Consider the following 14,154-nt stretch of genomic DNA (forward strand, 5'->3'; position numbering starts at 1 on the left):
GAGTGTGTAATTCAGTTTTCAGGTGGTCTTTGTTGGCTAGGTGTTTGGTTCTGGAGATAAGAGTCTTGTCTACGGAGTTGATCTGTGCATGGAGGTGATGTGATTGTGCATTTAAGTAGAGGTTGGTGTGTGTTTTTTTCTGGTAGACGGTGTGTCCTAGGGAGCCATTGGGTTTTTGGTAGATTAGGACGTATATATATCTCCTGCTCCCTATCAAATGTCTTAACAAACAATAGACAACAAATGTTGCTAGGTAGGAAACTTGTTATTTTCCTGTGAAATGATGGGGGAAAGGAAAAGCCAGATTTTTGTACCATCTGTTCACCTACATCCCTCAGATGCTGAAAAAGTTTTGGAATACAAAAGGACCATTTTTAGCCCATAATTAATTTGAGCCACAGCTTATGCTGAAAGAAAATAAATATAATTTTATGTCATTGACAAAGACATGGAACTAAGGAAGGAAGAGTGCTAAATGCCATAACTACAGGGCATTATTAGGTTTAGATAAAAGCAGGAAGGCAAGAAAAGATTAAAGTTGCCAAAGATAGAACAGTTCCTTATCTGGAATAAAATAGAAAGTATTTGAAATGGTACAAGTAGATGCTTATAGTAGAAGATTATGTCTTCAAAGCAAATTATGAAGGCTTATGTTGTAGTATATATAGACATGCAGGAATTAGCAGCAACCTTATTGAAGATAATTAAAATAAATTGGAGCTTTTCATTTAATTGTCAAAGGTGTACAGGTTTTACATACATTCAGTTAGAGAAAACATGAGCACATTTCCCAATCTGTGTTTTTTTCTTTATCTTGCAGTGCCACAATAGTGTTTCTCTTTTCTTGGATCCATTCAAAGTCAAAATTTTCAATAGATTGTGTTTATAGTCTCATTGTTTCCTCTGCTTCAAGGTGCACATACCAACCTTTCTTACTGTCAGTTCTTTATCCAATTTTCACTTCTGTAATTCTCCCAAGGTGCTGAGTCAATGAAGTGCTTTTATTTGACAGCTGCTACAGCTGTACATAATATTGAATCTATTATTATTATTATTATTATTATTATTATTATTATTATTATTATTATTATTATTATTATTATTATTATTATTATTATTATTTTAATTTGTATACTGCCCTTCTCCCGAAGGACTCAGGGCGGTTAACAGCCAAATAAAACAACAATCATGACACATATTATACAACTAAAAACAATAGTTAAAAAACTTATTTAAATTTGGCCCAACTTTTAAAATACATTCAAAAACCTTATAAAACTCATTAAAATTAAAACCCATAAAATCATCTAAAATATTAAAATTCAGGCAGTCCTGCGTGAGAAAATAGATATGTCTTAAGTTCGTGGCGAAAGGTCCGAAGGTCAGGGAGCTGTCGAAGTCCAGGGGGAAGTTCGTTCCATAAGGTGGGAGCCCGCACAGAGAAGGCCCTTCCCCTGGGGGCCGCCAGCTGACATTGCTTGGCTGACGGCACCCTAAGGAGTCCCTCTCTGTGAGAGCGCACGGGTCGGTGGGAGGCACAAGGTGGCAGTAGGCAGTTCCGTAAGTAACCCGGTCCTAAGCCATGGAACGCTTTAAAGGTGGTGACCAACACCTTGAAACGCACCTGGAAGACCATAGGCAGCCAGTGCAGCCTGCGCAGGATAGGTGTTATGTGGGAGCTCCGAACCGCTCCCCCTATCACCCACGCAGCTGCATTCTGGACTAACTGGAGCCTCCGGGTGCTCTTCAAGGGGAGCCCCATGTAGAGAGCATTGCAATAGTCCAGGTGAGAGGTAACCAGAGCATGAATCTGTCTTGTCTTTGCCTTCGTATTTTTAGGGAGAAATGGGTACACCTCAAATGTTTAGAAGCAGAATCCACAATCTATTGTTTATGAAGATTTGGACTCATGTAACTCTTAACGCATCTTCTGAGCACTAAGTTGTCAAGTGGACAAAAGGTTGGCCTTGCCAAGTCTCAGGTTCAAGTGCATATGATATGCCGATCATGGTTTATTGGAGATAAGAGACTTTCTTTTGGGGATCTTGGCAGTGAGTCAACTTGTGGTTTGCCTGAGCTAGATATTCAGAAGTATCTGAACTATTCTTACCTCTGAACTTTCAATAGTAACTGGAGCACTTGGTGTGCTATTGTTTTCATATCGTGCATAACTAACAAGCAAATTATAAGCTAACAATTAAAACAGATTGTAAACAGCAACCAAAATTGTAAATAATAAAAATACCATAAAATAGTAGCCAACAACATTCATAACGTATCATAATCAGAACAACCAAGATTCATCCAGTCTTGATGGCAAAAACAGGTATTTAATGCTTTTGAAAGGCCAACAGGGTCAGGTCCAGTCTAATCTCTGAGGAGATGATATTCCAGTGGGTGGGCAGCACAGCAGAAATTGCTCTAAAGGCTTATTGAAACTTCTAAAAGCAAATTAAGCACTGCAAGCAGAATAATAAATCAAAAGGCCATGCTATAATGCTGTTAAATAAATATACACTTGTGAAGTTTACATAATGAAGTTTCTAAATACAGAAAATGGTATTTTATTAAATGAAAGTTTTTAAGTGCTATTTATTTTAAACATAAATCAATCCTACAAAATGGACCAACAGACTCATAGCTGCAATGAGAAGAAAGAAAAACATTTCAGGACAAAAAAGTAGATACTTGTCAACCATAAACTCATACATGTTCAAGGGCTCTTGATTCATTCCATTTCCCATCAGTCTTGACCCTGAGAAGAATTGTGATTTTGTTGAAGATTTGTCCAATGCCTAGAGGCTATTAGGGTCTAGGTATGAAAATTCAAGGTTCAGGCTCAGTGCTAGCAAGATTTAGAGGATGTGGATTCAAAAAACCATGGATTCAAAGAACTATTGTGTTTTCCTCAAAATAAGACAGGGTCTTGTTTTCTTTTGGGCCCCAAAATAAGTCCTAGAGCTTATTTTTGGAGGTGTCCTGTCCCCCCCCCAATGTAAGGGAGACTCACGTCTGCTGTGGCTGCAATGGAGCAGGGGGCCGAGAAATGCGCTGGTGCCGCAACCATGAGGCGAGGAAGAGGTGTGGAGCTATCCTTTAGAAAGCCTTGAATGTTGATAAGTGGGGCAAATTGTTTTGTACTCCTGCTTTGGATGTTGAATTACTTTTGATTGACCTATGTAGGTGGGCATTGTAATTACTTGGTTGTGCTTTGATGCGAGCTTTCATTGTTTTGCTGGTATTAGTCTTTTGTCTTTGTTATTTTTAAATATACTCATTATAATATTGTTGAAACAATTGAGGAAGTAATAAAATAAAATAAAATAAAGCAAAGCAAAGTAGAATAGAATAATAACCCTGGTCGATATGCTTGGGATTTCTAATTTGGACATTATTCTTATTAGAAAATAAGGCTATTCATCTCCTCTCTGTGTTATATTAATACTCTGTCTTTCCTCTCCTCATCTCCCCAGACTAGTTTTCAGAACCATCTATTTATTTCAAAGATTGTATGTTTTTTTTGGTTTTTTTTTACTGTGCAACAAATCTCTGCTAGGCAAATGTGTGGCAATTCTAATTTGGCTTAGAAATGAATAGTATCACTTCTTCTTTCCAAGAAAAGGCTAATCTGTTTTCCAATCCAATCCAATCTGAAAAGACTCACGCGTCACAGATATTTACTCTGATAGATACGTTTAAACTATCTTGTGCAATTCATTATGGCCATTAGCTTGTGTGGATTTATAGGGAGATTGAAAAAGATTAATGGGGAATTGATTCCTTAAGGCAGGGTTATCAAACTCCAGGCCCATTGGCCAGATGCGTCATGTGCTGGCCATGCCCATGCCCAGTTTAGCAAAGGGAAAAAAAGTCCTGATACGTCACATGATACCACCATGATGACGTGAGTTTGGCACCTCTGCATTAAGGGGTATTAGTTTTGAGAATTCAATGTGACTTCTAGATCAAGAGAACTATGCTTTCAAGTAGTACTTAGGAAGTGATCATGGAAGACAAAGGGTAGTTGTCATTTCCTGCTTGTAAAGTCCATTACAGACTAGCTGGGAACCATAAGAAACAAAATGTTGTAAAAGGTGGATTTGCCCTAATCCGTCAGGGCTGTTCTTATATGTTTAAATATAAGAATTTCTCACACTCCATTAATAGTGTTAACTAATGGTCCTTTAGATGGTTATGCATGATGTCACTTACATCAACATGTGGCAGACCATCTTTGGGGATCATTCTGCTCATTTTAACTAGGGCCCCTGATTTCTGCTGCTTTGGCAACATTCCTTGGGAATGTTATAAAGATCATCTGTCCTTGATCTGCCCTTGATGGGCTACAATGGGTTAATTGACTTACAAAATATTTTGTAGCTTCTTTCTTCAGTTGATCTGGAGAACCTCACACCAGCAAAATACAGTGTTTTCTCTGTTGCCCACTTAGCATTCTAGACACCAATTGATGTTTACACATTATTCTAAGCTATGGCTTGTATTATCATGATTGATTGAATAGACAGCAATTGTCTGGTTTACATGTCATGCTAAGCCAAAATTGCAGTTTAAAGTTATCAATGGCTGGATTTAAAAATGGTGTGTGAGCCCAGTCATTAGATATTGCTTGGATCAATAAGAACATAAAGAATTTGAGCCGAACCATTTTCAAGACCCAATTGCATTCTGTTCTGGGTTCCAAAAATCAAACTAGAAGATCTTTTAAATTGTAGCTCTCTATAGAAGGTCAGTTTGCACATGTGGAGATTAAAATTGTATTGGGACAAAGATTGTGCTTAACAAATCTCATCTCTAATATCATTTTATCTCTGCTGCACTTCATTTATTGAATATGAAAGTTTGTGAAAGACTCATTTATTCAGATAAAGTTGGTTTCCAGGTGTGTAGGAGTATTGTATCAATATTTATGTGTCCTTATATCTATACCCAATTAACTTTCACATGTCCAGTTTAAATAAGAAAGAGGTTTGCAGATGAAAATTATGTGGAAGAAGACATTTAAAAATTCTTCATTTTTTCAATAGTTGTAGAATTGTTTGCTCATGAATATAGGCCAACCAATGTTGGAAATCATGTCTTTTTAACTGAGTTAAAGTTTTGTGGTTGGGCTGCACCAATTTGCCTGTTTTAATCTGTTTTTAATACAATCATGTTATTTTCTTCCATAGCATATGGCTTTGAAAAGATGGCTGTCTAAATATGTATTAAATCACAGGAATTGCTGCTCATGTGGTGACATCAGATTTGAGTGGGTTTGTTCACACATACTTGCAGCTGCCAAGAGGTTCTTTCCTGCCCTCCCTTCACATGAAATTACACTTCATCCCAGCAGTTCAGTGTGGGAAGAGTGTTGATTATATAAAGAATCAACACAATGCTTCCCACATGCTTTTCCCACTTAATGTGATTACAGAATATGCACAGGTATTGTGGGATAGCACTGCAGTCAGTGAGTCAATGCCTGCAAAAGTAGATGGAAGGATTACCTTGCATTATGTAAAATGCAAGGAAGGAATAGAGGAGTATGAATGTATAATTCCCAGAGGAAGGAAAAACAATAGTTAGAAAGACACCTGGTTCTAGAGATATGGCTACAGAAAATACAGATCTCCCTCTGAGCAATGGGACATATTGAAGAAACTTGATATAATGTGTTAATAACTTGTTTGGCAGGAAGGCATTTGATCTAAAGGCACTTTTAACTGATTGTTATGGGAAAATGTCTCTTAAAAATTGCCACTGGAGAACTGTAGAACCACCAGAATATTGAGAGAGTTATAGCTAAAGACCACAGAGGAATCAGACTGCTTCCTCCTTTGGGGAAGTAGGGATATTTTGAATGAAATTGAGCTATCAGTTCTAGGCCACCAAAATCTGGAGAATCATCAGGTGGGAGCAATTAGAGTTTTCTGTATTTCTTTACTGGCATATAATAACTATGTACATATACACAGCCAATATTGTACCTTTAGGGACATCATTATTTACTTTCCCATGCTCAAATAAAATCTCTGGATCTACAGATCGGTCTAGGTGATAAATATTTCTGCAACTACATAAACCTGATCAGTATTCTGCTTCAATAATAGCCAGACACCAAGGCCAAAAATCAAGCCAAAACCAAATATTCATTTCAAACAGGGGCAAGATATCAAGCCATGTTATTTTCTGGCATTGGCTGCTATGGTTTAGCACAGGCATATAATCCGAAAAGGTACCCTATTCTATGCTGTCTCATAATGAAGAATGAATTCTTCTTTAAATTGGCATTTAATTTACAGACTTTTTTTTTTTACTCATGAGGAGACCCATTTCCAGGCAAACATAAGGCCTTTGGGCCTTGTCTCTTCAACTGCCTGATTTCTTTGCAGCTGGATCAATTTTGGCTTTTCCATCTAAATATTAACAAAAACTTATTGTTGGGGAGATTCACGAACATGTTTTTATTTATTTATTTTGTGCTAAGTGAACTTTGATAGTAGAGAAATTAGGCGTATCTTTTTGCACTCTTTTGGGATCCCTAGAATTTTTCAGTATACCAGATTTGGCTCCCAGTGTAATTTTCTGCTCCTGCTTGTATACTTAGTCTCATTTTCAGCTTACAATCATTCATTCATAATGACACAAAGATCTACAAAATAGAAATTAATAGCCCCACCTCCTGTTTTCTTAACTGTTGGCTGTTTATGCTTAAATATATATACCTGTTGTGTAGAATTATAGTTTGACTTTGCAGAAATACAAAATATGAAAAAGTATGTGAAATAGTGAATGTGAAGCAATTTGGAAAGGTTAGAAAGAATGCATGGCATTTCTGTGATTGTCTATTTCTATACAGAATGTAATTTTTGCCTTTTCTTCAGGAGCTCAAGGTAGCACACCTGGAACCTCCATGTAATTTTATTCCCACCATAATAATATTGAGAGGGACAGAGGGAAATCACTGAAGAGAAGTAATTATGGAATGTGGTACACAGTGGTGGGATTCAGCCAGTTTGCACCACTTCGGTTGTTAACCTTCTGAGCAGTTTGGTAAACTGGTTGTTGGAAGAAATCATTAGGGCAGAGAACCGGTTGTTAAATTATTTGAATCCCACCACTGGTGGTACAGAATAATAGGACGGAGAGGCTGTTCCAGGGGTGAAATCCAGCAGGTTCTGGAGAACCAGTAGCGGAAATTTTGAGTCGTTCAGAGAACTGGCAAATACCACCTATGGCTGGCCCCAGAGTGGAGTGGGAATGGAGGTTTTGCAGTATCCTTCCCCTCCCACGCCTACCAAGCCACACCATGCCCACCAAGCCATGCCTACAGAACTGGTAGTAAAAAAAATTGGATTTCACCACTGGGCTGTTCCCCAGATGGCAAAGAGACAGAAAAGCTTCAAATATTTGGTGGGCAGGAAAAGGGCGAAAATAGACACCTCTCTAACCATTCACAAATTATATCTATAGTTATGCAGATAGATACTTTGGTCTGGAAAGATTCTGCTAATAGCGAACAAAAATAACTAACTATTAGGAAGTAACTCCATATGTCATTCATAGCTTTTTTTGGGAGGCCTGAAAATTAGAAACATAAAAATACAGAAAACTCATGGGACAAAAAGGCCTAGTGGTTCATCAAGTCTGTCTTTTCGTCCTTTGAGTTTATGAAATGAAATAATTTGAATAACTATGATGTCAAGCAAAACCTTGAATTTAGGATTTCTCAAGTCCAACATTTTATGGATTAAAGTCCCTTAAAGGGCAGTTAAGTTTTTGCTAAAGGTTACAAAAAAGATGCTTTCAGATTAGTAATAAATTTGTTAAATTTGTATGCTGCCCAATTCTCAACTCTCATCAACTCAAGTCTTTACCTTGTAGCAATCCTTATTGTTATGTATGAAGTAGTCTAGTCTGACTGACATTTGGAGTCCACCTATGTTTTTTCCACTACTGCCTTTTTTAAAATCCCCAGCAAAACAGCTAAAGAGGAAAAGACAAAGTACTTTTGTATATATCTGTTGTCAAAGCATGTTTAATAAAAGCTTCAATTTGAAAACTATGTCTGCTACTATTGCCTCTTATAATGCTAGATAATGACCATTTACATCCACTTTAAAAGAACTGCACACTGTTAGGAAGCAATTTATTCTTTAACATTTAGCCAAGCGATTTAACAATTAACAGGATAGAACTGCATTTAAGGATTCTTTTCATGGTTTTTATTAACAACTATATTTAGTTTTTCTGAACAAGTTCTTCAATTCTTCTGAATCATTATTTTTCACTGCTTTCTTTCTTTTTTTAATTGAAAAAGTTTTACAAGATTTCCCCCCCCCATACATCCCCCCCTCCCCCCAACCCTAACCCTTCCCCTCCCTCCTCCCTCCTTCCCCCATCCCCTCCCCGACTTCCCAGAGAAAATACAGGGTATCGTATCTAACAATCATAAACTAAAATATGCTAATTAACATAAACTCCCATCCATCTTCTTGAATCTCAACTCCCCTTTTCCATAAAAAAAGAAGAAAAAGGAAAATATTAATACTAATACAATTACCTTCTATTCATTTAAAAGCTATTTAGTATTTTGTTATTTCAATCTCCATTATATATATCATTCAAAAATAATCTTTCAAATATGGTGATAATTCTACCTTCTCATCTAAGTGCATTAAATTTAAAGTCCAATCTTCTGTAATAAACAATATCCCGTCTTTCAATGTTGTAATATCAAAAATTATTCCTCAGTATACCTTATAATCCATCATATTTATATATCCATCATACATAATAATAAACATCATCTTTCCTTATATGAATTTAACATTTACCTCATATTCTTCCCCATATTCCCCATACCATAATGTTCTAAACAATTTACACCCCATTTATCATACAATCCATAACTCATTTCTACTTTTTATATTCAGAAATATCACTTATAATTTACCCTATCCCATGAAAGGAAGGTCTTTTAATTTGAAAATATTACTTCTTTACTCCTTGCTGTTTATGTTTAGTAGTTACAATCATACTTTGATCCTTCCCTACAGCTTTCTGTGTTTCTTCTCCCAAATTTACAGCCCCAATTTTAGGTTGTGTTTGCTTTGCTTCTTTTTCTCCTTTTTTAAGCATTCCCACCTCTCCTTTCATCTTAACTTCTAACAGTGGCAAACTTCCAACCTTCAATACTTTAGTATAAAAATCTCTTGCCTTAAAAAATGTATTAACACAATATCTTCCTCCCATATAGTTTACTGTTAATCCAGCTGGTACATTCCATCTATACTGTATCTGGAGATTTCTAAGCTGATCCACCAAAAAAGCATATTCTTTTCTATTTCTTAACATTTTAGGAGGAATTTCTTTCAATACCATTACCTCTTGTCTCAATATTTGGATTTTATTTTTATAAGAAACTTGTGAAATTTCATCCCTAATCTTCCTAGATGTAAAATAAATTATTACATCTCTTGGCAAATGTCTTTGCAATCCATGAATTAACACGGTAAATTTTTTCAATTTGGATTTCAAAGTCCACTGGTTTCTGTCCAATCAGCTGTGCAAAAGCCTCTGCAAAAATCTTTTTTTAAGTCCTCTCATTTATCTTCTTTCAAACCTCTTACTCTCAATGCAAATTCCATAACTCTGTATTGCAATAGTACCCGCTCTTCTTCTGCTCTCTCCGCCTTGATCTGGAGCACCTCTATTTTATTTTTTAAGTCCAAATTAACTTGATTCATTTCTTCAACTCTATCATCCAACTGCTTTATATTCTCTGCCTTGGTCTGAAACTCCTCTATTTTGCTTTTTAAGTTTGAATTAACTTGATCGATCTCTTCCACTTTTTCACCCAATTGTTTTGTGTATTCAACCAGAGTCTTAAATGCTGCCAGCACTTCTCTTATCTCTTCATCCTCAGCTGCAACAAAGTCTTTAATTTTCAATATTTTCTCCTCAATTTCCTTATTTTTTTTATCCTGAACAGAAATTTGAGCCTTCAGAAATTCCTTCAGCTCCTCTTGTAATTTATATAACTGAACTAACGGCGCTCCAACTTCCTTGAAAACAGCAGGCTGTATTTGTACAGAAACCATCTTACTTTAATTTTATAATTTGAAACAAAGTCAGTCTTTCCATAAACACAGTATTTAAGATAAATTAGGTCAGTTGTATAATCCTTCCAGCTTTCACTTTATAGTTTCTTCATATAAGCGTAAATCCAGCAAGTTTAAGCAAAGTTATAAACTGTAACAGTGTTAATAAACACCTCTTTGACTTTCACTTTCACGCCCATTATACTCAGACGCCATTTCCTTTCTTCTCAAACGGAATCCACAAACGGGGTTGAGGTCTGGTACTTAAATCTACCTTGCCTCCTGACATTGCTCTATCTGGTTAAGTCTAAAATCCATTTAAACTCAAAATTGATCACAGATGTGGTCGCAGCATTTTGCTCTGCCAAAAAAGACAGAGGCATCCTGGATCCAGAGCTCTTTGGGTTCCCAAGGGAGCTCTTCCCTTCAAGCCTCCAGGATCATTCCTGTGCTTTTGGGGGAGTTCTACCTCCACCCGATCGCTCACCTTTCCCTCTTCCCTTTTCACTGCTTTCTTGTCACAGCAGAGAGTGACTTTATGCTGAGGCAGAAAAAAAGGATGTTCAGATCAGATGCTTTCATGCTAGCACTGCCTAAATGTGATAGCAATTACACAAGGAAATGTGTTTTCCATTCTTCCTTCTTTCATTCATTCCAAAGCAATTGGTTTGGTGTTTGACAAACTACTTCTATTTCTCATTCTTCAGATCAGGCTTTAGTGTGACTTTGTTTATTCTTAATGAGATAACATTTTTTTTTAGTCTATATCCTTTTTCTGCTAAGGATCAGCTCCATGGGCAAACTCATGTGGTTTTATTTTTTCTATGCATACCTTTTAGGACATGAATCTACTGCAGTATCTGAAAAGTAATACCTTAAAGAGATGTGATTGTTCTTCCCTTGATAATTATACAATAGATAATCTGTCGCTTTTCTGAAAATCCTTACTATAATGTGCAATATGCAGAGATTAGGTATGTGTTATGAATCAGACTGTGGATACTTCATCTATATCATCACACATTCCAGGCCTTAGGCAAATTGATGGGTTTCTCTGTAATCCATCTCCTAACTTTCATTTTAATCTCTGTAGTCTGTATGATTTTTGCTTCAGCCAATCATTCAGTCCTATTTCTTTATGACACATTTCCCTAACTGAGTAAAGTGTGAATACACTCCAAGCCTCTGTGCATATATTACACATATTCATAAATCCTCTGTTAATTTTTTTCAGTTGTTTTTGTCAGTGCTACCTCCTTTTAGTAAATAGCAATAGCACTTAGACTTATATACTGTTTCACAGAGCTTTACAGCTCTCTCTAAGCAGTTTACAGAGTCCCTAAACAATCTGGGTCCTCATTTTACCGACTTCAGTGGTGGGATTCAACATTTTTTACTACCGGTTCTGTGGGCGTAGCATGGCTTGATGGGCGTGGCTTGGTAGGCATGGCAGGGAAAGTATACTGTAAAATCTCCATTCCCACCCCACTCCAGGAGAAGGATACTGTAAAATCTCCATTCCCACCTTGCTCCAGGGGAAGGTTACTGCAAAATCCCCATTTCCGAGTCAGCTGGGACTCGGGAGGCAGAGATTAGATGAGGGCAGGACCAGTCAGAGGTGGTATTTACCAGTTCTCTGAACTACTGAAAATTTCCACTACTGGTTCTCCAGAACTAGTCAGAACCTGCTTAATACCACCTCTGGATTGAAGGCTGAGTCAACCTTGAGTTAGTAAGAATCAAACTGCTAAACTGCTGTTTCCCAGCAGTCAGGAGAAGTAGCCTGGAGTACTGTATTCTAACCACTGTGCCACCACAGCTCTTCATCAGAATGAAGACATAGATTTATAAATATGCATAATGATGATTTCTACTTGTTATAGTATAAGTATGTACGTGTTTATAAGTATGTATATTAGTTGCACCATATAGTATAAAGTATACACTAGATATGGTATATTATATTGTAGTATGCTATTCTAGTGCTTATTACCATATCATAAGAGAAAAGGAATAGCTATTATTATTAACCATAAAAGCATTAGCCAGTCCCTAGATACAATTAAAACAACATCAGAATGAAGTGAGTTCATGGCAAGCCAGTTAACATTATGATGATTCAAGTCTATACTCCAACCACAGATGCAGAGGCAGCAGTTCTAAGTAATCCCTTGTCAATGCCCCCCCCACACACAAAAAATATAACACTAAAATTGGAAATATGGAAAAATGTAAATAATGGGAAAGAAAATTGACATTGTTATAAAAATGAAGCTGGAGACAGACTAGTAGTGTTCTGCAAAGAAAATTCTTTTATGATAAAAACCTTCTTCCAATAACCTAAAAGACAACTCTGCATAGGAATATAATTGGATGGAGAACAATGGAATCAAATTGACAATATATACTGGAAGCAACATTGGAAAAACTCCATTTAGTCAGCAAAGCAATACCTTGGCTGAGGCTAGGAAGCACTATTTTTCTACAATGGCACTTATGCTTTGGAACAATCTCCCTCTAACACTTAGGTTGACTCTTTCTATGATGGCCTTCTAGAAACTAGTGACAGCTGCTCTATTTTGGAGAACTTTGAGGCTGTGATTGCTTATCATCTTTTTTTTTTTTAAAAGCTATGATTGCCGGGTTGGTTCGTTATTCCATTCTGAGGGATATTTCATTCTCTTAACATGGATATTTTTTTTTCTATTTTATTTTGTTATAAGTCATAGAACTTATAATAATTTAGTGGTATACAAATTCATTGTAGCACAGAACAGTACAGTAGCAAACTGTGCACTGCCCTGAAACATATGAGATTATAAAAGCACAGTCTAACACAATACCAATGAAGAAGAAAAATAGTAGATCACAAAAGAAACCAGCATGGATGCATAAAGAACTATCTGACAAATTGAAAGACAAAAAGGACAAATATAAAAAGTGGAAAGAGGGGCAAATAACTAAGGCAGAATATCAGCAAATAGCCCGAGCCTGTAAAGATGAAGTGAGGAAAGCTAAGGCTCACAATGAACAAAGGCTAGCGACAAAAGTAAAAAATAATAAAAAAAGCTTCTTCCAACATGTTAAAAACAAGAAAAAAGTCAAGGAAACAATTGGCCCATTGCTGGGAGAAAGTGGCAAGAAGATGACAAGCAACAGGGAGAAAGCAGATCTACTTAACTCATATTTTGCATCTGTCTTTACACAAAAGGAAAAAATCCAACCTATCAAAACAGCACTACAAAACCAGATTAGAAACACAAGTTAAAATAGGGAAGAAAATGGTAAGTGAACACCTGTCTACCCTAGACGAGTTCAAATCACCAGGACCGGATGGATTACACCCCAAGGTTCTGAAGGAACTGGCAGACGTGATCTCAGAACCACTGAACTATATCTTTCAAAGATCCTGGAGCACAGGGAGCTGCCAGAGGACTGGAAAAGAGCTGATGTAGTTCCCATCTTCAAAAAGGAAAAAACAGATCCAGGAAACTACAGACCTATCAGTCTGACCTCAATACCGGGAAGATTCTGGAAAAGATAATCAAGCAACGAATCACCGAACACCTAGAAGCAAACAAAGTAATAACCAAAAGCCAACATGGGTTTGTCAAAACAGATCATGCCAGACTAATCTTATCGCATTCTTTGACAAAATGACAAAATTAGTAGACCAGAGGAATGCTGTTGATATAATTTACTTGGACTTCAGTAAAGCATTTGATAAAGTAGACCATAACCTACTACTAGATAAAGTAGAAAATGTGGGTTAGACAGCACCACCACCAGATGGATTCGTAACTGGCTGACCAACCGCACTCAACGTGTAGTCCTCAACGGAACTGCATCCACATGGAGTATGGATGCAGTGGAGTACCCCAAGACTCTGTTTTAGGCCCAGTACTCTTCAACACCCTCATCAATGACTTGGACGAGGGGATAGATGGGGAACTCATCAAATTTGCAGATGACACCAAGCTGGCAGGAATAGCCAACACTCCAGAAGATAGGCTCAACATACAGAAGGATCTTGACAGACTTGAACATTGGG

Source organism: Ahaetulla prasina, chromosome 2 (assembly GCF_028640845.1).
Source record: "Ahaetulla prasina isolate Xishuangbanna chromosome 2, ASM2864084v1, whole genome shotgun sequence".
In the NCBI taxonomy this organism is placed as follows: domain Eukaryota; kingdom Metazoa; phylum Chordata; class Lepidosauria; order Squamata; family Colubridae; genus Ahaetulla; species Ahaetulla prasina.